This window comes from Dipteris shenzhenensis, chromosome 32 (assembly GCF_047967505.1).
Source record: "Dipteris shenzhenensis isolate YYH24624 ecotype China chromosome 32, Dip_SZ_1.0, whole genome shotgun sequence".
Lineage (NCBI taxonomy): Eukaryota > Viridiplantae > Streptophyta > Polypodiopsida > Gleicheniales > Dipteridaceae > Dipteris > Dipteris shenzhenensis.
The window spans coordinates 37,836,703-37,849,568 of NC_141627.1; the positions used below are offsets into that span (position 1 = coordinate 37,836,703).

The 12,866-nt window shown below is 38.7% G+C and overlaps 1 non-coding gene across 1 annotated transcript; it reads right to left on the reverse strand.

Annotated features, from left to right (window-relative positions):
* Positions 1-8,493: 8,493 nt before the first annotated feature.
* LOC147880704 (U2 spliceosomal RNA) lies at positions 8,494-8,687 on the reverse strand. The gene has a single exon (XR_015540618.1). It is a non-coding gene; the product is annotated as a U2 spliceosomal RNA (small nuclear RNA).
* Between the last annotated feature and the right edge of the window lie 4,179 nt (positions 8,688-12,866).

The window sequence follows — 12,866 nt, forward strand, 5'->3', positions numbered from 1 at the left end:
CATTGTGATGATTGCTCTCAAATTTTCCATTCTAGCAACTACATTGTATGTTTCTTCATAATAAAAGACATACATTTGTGCATAACCTTTGGTAACCAATCTTTCCTTATACCTACTCATAGAGGCATTGCATTGTGTTTCACCTTACAAAAACCATTTGCAAAACCAATTGCCTTCTTATCGTGAGGCAAAGACACCCAATCCTAAATAAGTATGATTTGCATCAAGGGCAGCCATCTCTTCATCCATGGTTTCATCCCACTGTTTTTGGCCTATTGCATCCTCAAATAACATATGCTCTAGTTCTTGTATTACCCCTTTGTGATGTCGGAGTTCTGCTCTCCCTATGAGGTTGTAGAGAATGTGGTAAAGGGGATAATGGAGAAGTTGGTAGTGGTTCCATTGTCCCTTTGGAGAGTGGCACTAAATTATGGAGAATTTGTATTAGTCCCATTCCCCTAACCTCATGGGGAGAGTGGCACTAGTGCAATTCTTGACATCCCAAAGAGAAGAATGGTGCGATCACTCTCTCCTCAATGTCTCTATCATGATCAAGTCATCAATGTATATGACTACTAATAGCATGATATTTTTTTGTCTTCCTCACATAATGTGAGAAGTCTATTTTCCTAATTTGAAAGGCAATCATAACAGGATACTTCCCTATCTTATCAGAGCATGCTCTAGGTGCCAGCTTCAAGCCATGCAAGGGTTTGTGCTACTTGCATACATAATTAAATGACCATCATTCTCATATCCTACTGGCTATACCATGTATGCCTCTTCTTGCAAATCACCTTGCAAGAAGGAATTCACATCCATATAATATAAAGACCATCTCTTAGTTGCAACCATAGGAGTAAAATGCTCTCATAGTTGGAGTTTTCAAGAGAGTTTTTTGGATTTGATATTTTTTGTCAATTTGATACAAAAAAACAAGGGTTTATGATTAATTAAAATGAGGCCCTCCCTTGTGTGATAGAATCAATGAAGGTGCTAGAGGGGGAGGAGATCGATAGAGTCACCAAAGTTGTAGGGGTGAGGGCACTGAAAACAATGTTGGTTGGTGAGGTGGTGGCATGGAGGAGTTGGAGGTGCATGTTGGCATCTAGGTGGTAGAGACAATGGTAGTTAGGGGTGCTTGGATGGTGTGGGGAATTTTGGCTTGGGGTCACCACTTATTGGTGGAGGGATGCTCCTCAAGCTAAAGGTTCTAGACATTTGATTAAATCCCACCTATTGCACCCCCTCTCTTTTTCCTCCTCCACCTCCTCTCCATTCCCTCCCCTCCTCCCCATTCCCTCTCCCCCTCCATCCATCCCCTATATGCACACAATGGGTGAGGGCACCTCTAAGTTCCTCCTTCCTCCTCTTTTTTCCCTCCCCCACCCTCTCTCCATCCCCCCCCTCCCTTCCTCTCCATTCTCCTCTCCCCCCCCATTCCCTCTTCATCCCCACCCCATCTCTTTTCCCTCCCCCTCCCTTTTCATCTCCCCTCCCCCTCCCTCTTCATCTCCCCTCCCCTCTATTTCCCACCCACACCTCTTGCTCAAATTCTATAATTTTTTATCTATATCAAAAAATTTGGGGTTTTCTAAAATATGTTGCTAGAAGTGTCTTTTTTCTTAATGTGATACAAAAACGAGAGTTTCTAGGGTTTAGTGTTTTTTGGAATCAATGTTTTACTTACACATTCCAAAGATATAAATAGTAGCAAAGCCAAGGGTGGAAAGGGGCAAAGGAATGAAAAGAGAAGGACCAAGGGACCAAAGGGATGAAGATAGAATGATGTGATAGATACACATACGTAAAGTGGAAACAAGGACAACATGAAAAGAAAAAATGAAAGAGAGGGCCAATGGAGTGGAGGGAGCTTCCAACACACACAAAGTTTGGTAGCAAGCTCTTCGTAGAAAGGCATCACAACCCAATCAAACGGTGTCTCTACTTTCATATTTTCACTAGCAAACAATAAAGGAAAGGTATGGAGGTGAGCTGCACACCAGTGCAATTGAACTCAATTTTGGACTTTGTTAGATCATTATTCCGTGGAGTTTATCAACTTACAAATTTATGTTTCTTAGTATCACTAGTTGATATTTTCATGGAGCTGACCTATCTAGTGTTGCAAGTTCACCCAATTTTGGAGTTTACTTGGTTAATATTGAGTGGAGGTGACCATTTTGAAAAATAGTCCAACTAAGCAAGAAACTCCAATATTACTGAATACTGTGTTCCCAAATAATAGGAAGCTAGAGAAAAGCCAAACGAATAGGCATTATAGGGATGCCAATACAGGTAGGCTAGCAAAATTTGCTCACGACCATCACTATTACACAAATTGAATTAGCTAGCCCGGATTTGGGTTGGCCAAACAACAATAAGTCAGCCAACATTTAGAGAGTTTAAATGCCTATATATAGCCACCATTGGGTAGAAAGCATTTGATTATTGCCTTAGTCAATTGTATTCCAAGCACCAATACGAGGTTAAAAAGGACGAAAATTATAACAATTTAGAGCAACCACTATAGGGTGCACTTCAAGCACAAGCAATGGTAAAAAAGGACGGCAATTATAACAATTTAGAGCAACACTAGAGGGTGCAATTCAAGCATAAGAAATTTAATTCAAGCAAATAGTTTAGTAAGTTTATTCCAACCATTGCAAGGTGCACTCCAAGTGTTTGGTTTAACAACTATAGGGTGCAACAAAGGCACTAGTAGTAGTCAAAGTGTCGACCATAGGTCCTAACCCCATCAATCCTAAACATCAGTCCTAAACATAAGCAAAGAGCTCAACATTGGAGCATAGGGTGCAACAACGGCACTAGTAGCAGTCAAAGAGTCGACCATAGGTCCTAACCATTAGTGAAGAGATCAACATTGGAGCATAATACCTAGGGCAAAAGGGTAGTTAAAAAGATAGGTTCTAGGGCTCTACCCTAAGCCACTAAAGAGCTTACTTGGAGGCATGCAAATAGAAGGAGAGAGAAAGAGTATTGGCTAACCCCTGTGGCCTCATATCTATTACCCATTGAGCAACATCATGCTATTCGTGTGGCATAGGTTGTGAGTCACCTTTTGTATTCATTTTCTAGTCCTATCTTAGATCCGAGCATTGCTTTGATCATACATTCCAGTGCACATTAAAAAAGTAGGATCCATACTAATAAGTGATCTTGTGGGCTAGTTATTTCTTTATAGTTAGATGGTTTAGTGGTTTGGACTTAGTTTGGAAATCAAGGCCCATTCATTGTAGATTCTCTAACATGGTACTAGAGCCATGTTGGCCATGTTAAGGATTATTCAAGCAAATTATGACAAAATTTTCCAACTTGTGTGAACAAAGAAAACCTTTTGAAAGGCATCAAAATCCTATCATAATGGAAATGGTTTGTTCCCATATCCTATTGTTTGTCTTCAAGCATTGATGTTATCACACATCCATACATAGATTAGGATCCATATCAATATGTGATCTATGGGATAATTATTTTTTAAAATTTCATTGCCTATAGTGGCCTAACAAACAAGGCCCATTCATTGTAGATTCATTGACAATTCTTGCTAAATAAATAGTTTTATAACATTTGTTACTTGGTCCTCTCACCCTTATTGTATGGTAGCCTGGTCCCACACACTCACACTAGAAAGAAATGATCCCATCAATTGGCTCTTAATTGCTAATGTGGATAGTTTTGAATGGACCATGGAAGGAGTGAACATAAAGAATCTACAGACCCATGCTAATAAGTATTGTAACAGCATGGATCATTATGTTATCATGTTAGGGTACTATGTAAATGTCCTCATATGGCTCATCAGTGTCATAGTGAGGTTTGATCGAATCTTTGGCCTCAAGAAGTTTGACCCTAAGTCTAGGCTCTCTCATTTCTTGCCTCATTGGGCTTATTGGTCTAAATATGTGAAAGCCATTGAGAACATTGTAGATAGTGCACTTTTGATATGTGAAATCCCTTGAGAACATAATAGATAGTCCATATTTGGTTAGGGTCAATACAACATTGTGATGTAGGTTTCATGAATGTGTTTGTAGCCATTTTGCATCATTAATGATTTCAAAGTTACTAGGCTTAGTTTGCTACTATTACATTTTTTATAGGGTTACTTGACTATTGATGCTTTAAGGTTTTTATTGTCCACTTCTATTTGTGGTGGTGGTTGTATACTATGAGAAATTAAAATGAACCAATAATAAAGATGTTATTTGTGTAATGTGCAAATGTTGTCGAATTAGTAACATAAAATAAGGATGCCTATGGCCCATGGTTGAGGTGGCAAGGTATTCCCATGTGCGACCCTAGGTGGCCCCACATGTGCATTGTGGAAATAGTCCATGGTCGTAGTAATTTAATATTGTAAAGTAGGACGAGGTGGCGAGGTATGCCCATGTGCCACACTTCCACATACGCTGTCCCAATCAAGCATTGAGTGAGTAGACTGCCAATAGCCACCATCATGGCATCTCCCTCATAACCCACTTCCATTCTCCTTTCCCTCTTCCTTCAAATCTCCACCCTCCAACATCTAACACATGCATAGACAAGAGTGAGATACATGTTAAAGCCCATAACGGCCCATAATATGGACACATGGCATCGCTACTCCACTAATGTGGTGTAACCATAATTTGACATGTGGCATCCTGTTAGAAGAGTCTCTATATGGACACATGCTCTTAGACCACTAGACCATGGACTATTTCAAAGGGTTCAAGGGTTTGCATAATTTTATGCCAAAGGAAATTTCTAAGGCCATAACTTTTTAACCGATATGGAATTTGACGTGCTACCAAATAGGGCAAATGTTCACATTTTCACAATCTTTTACTTTGTGAGATGTTTCCAAAATTGTGTAAATATTATTGCAATAATGATTTTGGAAACACTTCTTTAATAGAACTTAATGAGAGTGTCTTCGAACTTCAAATATTCGTATCTTTTGGTAGGAATGTCAAATGCTTAGACCTTCGACCTCATGGGGTTAGATCTTGCGTTTGGAGCTGATTTGGGGATATTATTGGATATGTATTGAAAGAAATGGTGAAATTGAGAAACGCTATATCTTCCTCTATGTGAGGAGGGATGTAAAAAGAAAACTATGGGGGATCTAAAAAGAAAATTGCAAGGCTTCCTATGCTCTACATTTTTGTTAAGTTGTATTTAGAAAACAAAGACTTAAGAGAGGCTATAAAACAAGATCGTACATCCAAGAAGGACTCTTCCATGTTGTTCTCAGTTCAAGAAATCACTATTTTTGGAAGTGGTGATTTCATGGATCTTCTCTAAAGCCTTGTTCCAGTGGGAGTCTAGACATGGAGGGAGTTTTCCTTGAACCCAAATCAATCTACAATGAGAAATTATTGAGTGTATCTCAAAGTGGACGATGGTTGGGGATGAGCTACTTAGCAATATTGTAAATGAGGTACTCATAATGCGATGACTTCTCATTTGATTATGAATTGATAGAAATGTTTGCTACGTCTCCTTCCATTCTCGAGTCACTAAAATGAGTGGTCATTCCTACACAGATTTATTGTTTGATCCCATCAAAGAAGTTTGTACTATCTGAGTTATATCTCTCATTTTTAGCATACTTCTTTGGGACCAATTGGTGCCCATGGTACCTAGTGGTACTTTGTTGATGATGTTTTGTCCCCAAAATCCCATTGTACCAAACCAACCTTTTGAATCATTATATAAGCTACATGTTGTAATCATACCTGGTTGAAAGATACATCACTAGAGCAAAGGATTGTGAGTTTATTTGGTGATGCATGATTACTGAAAGTCTTAACCTCACCCCACCCTCTCATTCTTCCCATTTTGGATTACCATGAAACTTGGGATGTACTCATACTTGCATTAGTGTAATGTGGGCATGCACCTAATGTTTTGAAAGAGGTTATAAGCCCTTGACAACATTAGCTGAGGCTAGGGTAACTCTAATAGCTCTAGACAATAATGTATTTGGTACAATGGCTCTGTATTAGCCACATCTACAACTAGGCTGAGCATTCAACAATTTGTTTTAGCCTTCAAAGAGCTTGAGAGCATCATGCATAAAAGTTGGAAGTCCCAAGTGATTCATGGTTGATATACCAATAGGTAAGCAAAAATTTGAGAGTCTACAGTGAAAGCTTGTCTTTGTAACATAAACAAGCTATAAAACTTTGCAAAGAGTTTGAAGCAATAACTATCTAACACATCTCGATAGCATTGGATGGTGTCATAGAATCTTTTTGACTCCAAAAGCTTGCACACAAGGAGGTAAGCACTCACTAAGAGAACAACAATGCTATCATAATGGAAAAGAATAACCTGCATATGAATAATAATTTGTAAGGAGCATAGTAGTAGTGGTCAGTAGTAGTGGTCATTAGGAAACCCAATGCAATGCATACCTTGATTGGGTGGCCCATTTTTTAGTGTGTTTCTCAAGAGGAGAAAGACAATGAATGGGACACCACTAGAGGAGATCGCATGGAGGTTGCAAGAAATTGAAGGGATCAAAAGAGATGTTTAGGCTTTATATATTCTAGCATTAGTTTGTAATTTGGAGGTTGGGCCTTTTAAATCTTCTATGGTCATATGAGGAGATGGTGAAGCAAGATGGAAAGATTTCTTGGATTTGGAAGTGTTGGGTAGTGTACGCTCGAAGGTGTAGATTCTAGTTTAGCATCTACTTGGATAGTGTTTGTGTGGCTTAACAAAAAAGATGGCACCCTTGCAAGGGTTGAGTGGAGGACCTAGCTATCCAAAGGGGGCTTGACACAAAGGCATACGATGTTGGTAGGGGATGAGTTATTAAGCCTTTGGTAGCTTTCAATGGATAGGAAAGTAGGTGTGGAAGTGGTGACCTTTTCACTAGATGTGATGATAGAGATGCATGGCAGTATCTCCAAGAGCTTGATTATACCTATGGCTCCATGCCCACATTTGGCCCAAAGTATTGGAATCCTACTCATTCCATACTTTGGAAGAAAAATTATAAGCAATAAAAATGAACCCATAATAGACACACTATTAAAGTAATGAAGTTGTGGTAAGGATGTCTATGGCCCATGGTTGATGTGGTGAGGTATGCCCATGTGCCACCCTTCCATATAGGTGCCCCCATGTGTTCATGATGGAAATAGTGCATTGTTATAGTAATATAGATGGTCCATTCAAGCATTAAGTGAGTGGAGGTACAAGGTCAATAGGAGGTGTGTTTTGTATTCAAGAAAGGAGGATGCGGTGGTAAGCATCTTTATGCAAACCATCCACTTGTCCTCATGGGTATTTAAAAAAGGGGTCTAAAGGGTATCATAGCTTTGGAGATTAGAGTTTGATTTATCTGGAAAATTGAGACAAAGGTTTGTTGCACACAATTGGTGCATGGCCTATTTTCTTACAAAGGAAGATACCCCAACTCACACTATCTGGAATGTGAAAAATCAAGGCAAAGGGATTGGGTTTATGGCCTATTTAGACACAAGACGATACCATGACTCACACTATGCATGTGGGCAGCCAATTGATTGAGGGGAAATTCGACTATAAGAGGAGAGGCATTCCTTTGACGTGAAATGCTCTATCCCTATATTGCCATCACGTTCTCAATAAAGTTGTGAGGATCCTTCTCATCTCCCCTTGATGTTTTCTATTCTCAATTTTTCGCTCCCACTCCATCAATCCCCACTTTGTTTCATACCCTTCCCATCCATTTGAGTACCCCTCTCATACTACTATCATATTGCTTTGTCTTACGGTTGTAGACATGATGATGTGCTTTGCCTTATAGTTGTAGATGTGATGATGTGCTGGTGTGACCATGTATGGTGTCTCAATGTGGCTCAAAAACCATCTCATATTATCAATCCTTTGATCTCAAACAAAGCTCATGAAATATGTATGGAACTAAATATCATGGAGAATTCAACTTATGAGATACTTGTGAGGAACTGCTTGGTACATTACAAGACAACACAAAAAATGTTGCACATCATTTGGCTGCAAGGCAGTAAATTTCTTATCACAAAAGCATCATAACTTCTTGCACATTGTATGTACCTAGTATATTGAATTTCTTGTCACAAATGCAGCATAACTTCTTGCACATTATATGTACCTAGTATTGCAACATGCTCACAAAATTCTATTCTTGTGTTTTATATGATTGGGGTTACTTGTTTACCCACACTTTATGTGGTTATAGCTCTCTCTCTCTCTCTCTCTCTCTCTCTCTCTCTCTCTCTCTCTCTCTCTCCCTCTCTCTCTCTCTCGCATTTGAGCATGCACATACGCATTTGAATAATCAAAACTAAATATTTTGCTAGCATTTCCTTCTTAGAGGGAGCAATGTAGTGGAGAGTTAGATTCTTCTTTTGAGAATTCCATGTGTAATTATTAGTATTTTAAATAAGGTTGTTAGGTAAAGTTTATGCTAAGCTAAATTAAACCATAACTTAAAAGAAGACTAGGAGGTGAAAGGGGTGCGCCAGGCCTCAGAGGTAGTGTAAGATAGAGGTGATGCATGCAGTCTCGGGCAGGCTAGCTGGATGGGGCTGCCTCCTGAAAGAAATTAGGTTAATATCATGTGACCCGATGGGTCACGTATCAGATATTAAACTAACAAGAATAGATACTACACTTGATCTTAGCCAAAAGGTCGAGAAAGGTATGATCATAGGTACGTAGCACGCTGCCTTAAGGGTCCCCTCACCTAGGCCCTCTTTTACATGGTTGCCTATGGGATCATACATTCTTGCCACCACGTGTCCAAGCCCTCCTCTTTTGCTTTTTACGTGTCCAAATTGGTCGGTGATGATAAATTCCAACTCCTCCATTCATTTTGCAAACAAAGAGTGATACGTAGCCCTTGACGACCGATCCAAATCAAGGTATCTCGGACCTCCATCATGCATGCTTTTGTCTATGTCCCTTGCTCATTATGACCTGATCCTGATGCAAATGAGTGAAGCCATTATTTGGACTACAAATCTATAGTAGACACTAGAGGACCAAGTGAATATATCGAGATTTCTACAATGCTCTTTGCTCCCTATTCACACCGTGGACAAAATTCGTATTTTAGGAAATCGTTTTGTTCAAACTTGTGATGATGACTACTTTGGTAATACAATTTTAGGAGGTCCTTGAAACATGGAGGATACACACCAGAATAGTCATGGTGGAAAGCATGGGCACTGTACTGGTTAGTGTTTCCCCTCTATGTGTGCAAAACAGTGTTGGCTCCATCAAGGTTGCGAGATTCCATTATTTGAACGTATGAATTATGCAAATATAGGACACATGGAAGCACAACGCTAATCCTAATCTCCAATTGTATATATGTATACTAGTTACTATTGTTGCAAAATATCAAATGTGTCATTTGGCTCCATCACGATTTGGAGATCCCATTTCTTTGCTACTTGTTGCATTCACATTGCAACTTTATCTTCTAATTTTACTTCCAATAACAATTACATTACAATGCTCGACCATATAATTCTAGAGTTTAGCATCCCTTTGACTTTGAAGTTTGCAAAACATGTTTGACTTTTGGTTATTCTTAGATTCTCATAATAGCACCATACATTGTTACCTGCAAGTTATCATTGCATATATCATAACATGTGGTGGTACCTTGGGGATTCAATTGATCCAACTATAGTGCCATGTGCATTGGGTGACTATCAAAGTTTGTACATTCTAGAGGGCACCAATTAGCTGTTAGCCTAAGGGACCCAATTTTTGAACTTGTACAAGATCGCTTGTTTCAAAGTAATGGTAAGAAATTAATCATATGCTCCATTCTTGGGTCTACGATGCCAAGTCTTATAGACCAAGATAATCATCTGCCAAGCGACCCCAATATTCCTCGTGTTATTTCATCTTAGAAGGACCATGATAGGCTAGGACATCTCCCAGGCCCTCCACCCTATCATAAGCATTCTTGAAACCCAAGAGAAGGACATGATAGTACTCCTCCTGGGCCCAATCCATTGTTGCCATGATTTGATCCTTCATAGCATGGTAACTCTAGTCTCCCTTTCGGGGTATGATCTGAGGAAATTTGATAAAGCGAGTGGTGAAAATCGAGTGAGGAAAAAGAAGTGAGCGGTGAAAATCGAGCGAGCACACGTTTACATATATCAATACAAGCATCCAAAATTCAATTTTTGCAGAGAATAGAAACCAAAATATTCATTTAAGAGGTAATGTCCATTCCAAAGATGAAATTGAAATACTCACTCTGGTCATTGGTGATTAAAACAAAAGTCGATGTCGAACAAATACATGAAAATCCCGACATATTTGCCGACTTAAATGTTGAAGTCATAAAATTTCATGTTTAACTTGAAAAGAAAATTGTCATTGTTTGATAACCAAGCTCATATACATAAATATCTTAGCAAAACGGATCAAAGACAAACTTGAGCTAGAAGAAGAGCATTGTATCGTACATTTGAGTCAATCACTTGCAACTTCCAAAAACATCCCATTTCCACCCACGTCTAAAAGGGATGTATGTAGGATGGACTCGACATTCTCGGCTCGCACAATAATAAACAATCCAAAAATCTTGCTACTCCAAAAAAGGTATGCACCATGTGTGCTACAAGGCAGTGTCATTATGTATAATAGAGAGTTCTAGGATATTCGGCACCTCATAGCCACCTCTAGATCCTGGAGGGATGTTCTACCCTCCATTTCTTAATGCTTCATTGTATAAACTACGTTAGAACTTTCACCTCCATAATTTTTTTTGCAATGTGGAGGTTGAAGCTGAGGAGCTTCCCCTTCCAATGATCAAATCTGTGATATCATCAAATGCTTGGAAAGCCTACGTTCTTGGAGATGCACATACTACTTACATCAAGCCAAAGATCACTGAAGTGCATCATAAATAGTGACCTCATCAATGCATGCCAAGTCAATAGAGTCAACATAGACATTGACAATGCAACCTGACATCCATGAAGGTCAACATAAAAAATTCCCACAAACTTGCCAATGCCAAGTCAACAAAGTCAACATAGACATTAACAATGTAATCAACATCCATGATAAGTTCAACATGTATGAAAAAAATCAAACATAAAGGGAAGGCATACATATCATGCAAAGGTATAAGGGAGTGCAATATTGGAAACCCTAGATACAATGTGTATTCAAGGGGTATTTGAAAAATTCCATAATCTATAAATATTGCATGGATAAAATGACCCATTTATTTACAAACTTATGGGAGTTGTTTTTTCAAAACTCAATTAAAACCCCCCGTGTAAATACATTTATCACCTTAAACTTTGAAGTGGAATAACCACTCTATTTGAACCAAGGTGATATGCTTACATACTTTTGGGTGAGGCAAATATATCCGCATAAAAAGGAATCGAGTGATCCCATAGATGCCACAAATGTACATGAGATACAACGATTTAAGGCCAAGAGCAAGGAGAAAAACACAGACAATGAAGCTTACAAGCCATGATGTGTACAAATGCCAAGCGTATCACACATCATGCAACATGCATCAATTGTAAAAGAAGACCATTCGCTACATGTTAATTGCAATAAAAAACCATTCAATGGACCAGTGCTAGAAAAAGCACAATCATTGCAAAATTAGATTCACAAGGAAGGAGCCTACCACATGTTTCATCCATAGATGTTAAGATATGGTTTCAACCATGACTTGTGGTGGGAAAAGATATAAGTAATGAGAAGGCAAGGCTAATGATTTACTATTCATTGTTAAGCAATAAGATTTGAGGTATGGCTCCAAGTGCATGTCTCAATTCAAAATTGGTAAAACATATACATTTATCAATCCCTTTGGTGAAGTGATTTCAATGATAAAAATTAGGTCCTATTCCACTCTATCATTTTATTTTCCAATATCAATGTTATATCTTGGTATACTCTACATGTTTTGAGGCTTTTTGCAATTTGGTGATTGTGCCAGAAATGTATTTTCCTTTTATAATCCTTTTTGTTATTGCTTAATAAAACATTGCATCCTCTTTCAATCTCAAATAGAGCCTTGGTATCGTTTCTTGAGTATAATTTGGCTCTCGTGTTCATTTGATTTTTGACGTTTTTTTTTTTTTGGGTGGTATTTATTTCACTTTTCAAGGGTTGTTTAATCACAATTGTGTGTGTTTGAAGGCTCTGAAGGGTTTAATATGGGTGGTGGAAAGATACAAATAAGAGCTTGAGGCCTTCTACTTATACTCGGTTCACACTCGCTGGCGTTCTTGTCGATATTGTTGTTCAATATTTTGGGCATTGATGTTTGGCTTGTTTCCAAAAGTAGGTTGCAACTAACGATGTGTATAAACTTGCACATGAGTCTAATCGAGAGGCCTCACAATGAACATAGTAAGAGGAGTTATGAGACGATTGCATGGCTCAAGTTGCAACAATCATTACTGGAACCAAGTGTTTGCTATGAGTAGTTCTTCGCCATTGTTGAAGCTTGTGCCTCCAATTTCTTGTGGCCTCCATTTTAGTGGGTATCCAACCACTAATCACTTGGATTCCATTTGTGTGTTAGCATTGGTGGTTCTCTATTAACAATGGGTGTGAAAAAGCTTTGGTGAATGTTTTGCTCAAGTTGGATGCAGCTTTAGGAAGGTGACTAGACAAGCTCCAAAAAGAAAGATGTGAAGGATTTTGGTGAGGATAACAAGTTTTTGGTTGGAATGATTCATTGTTATCCAAACCCAAGGGAGGTGTAATTTTGGTTCTATTAACAATATGTGTGGAAAGGCTATAGTAAATGTCATGCAAGTTTGATGCAAAGTTGAAAAATTGGGGCCCCTAGTATTTTTTATGTTGGTTCAAACTTC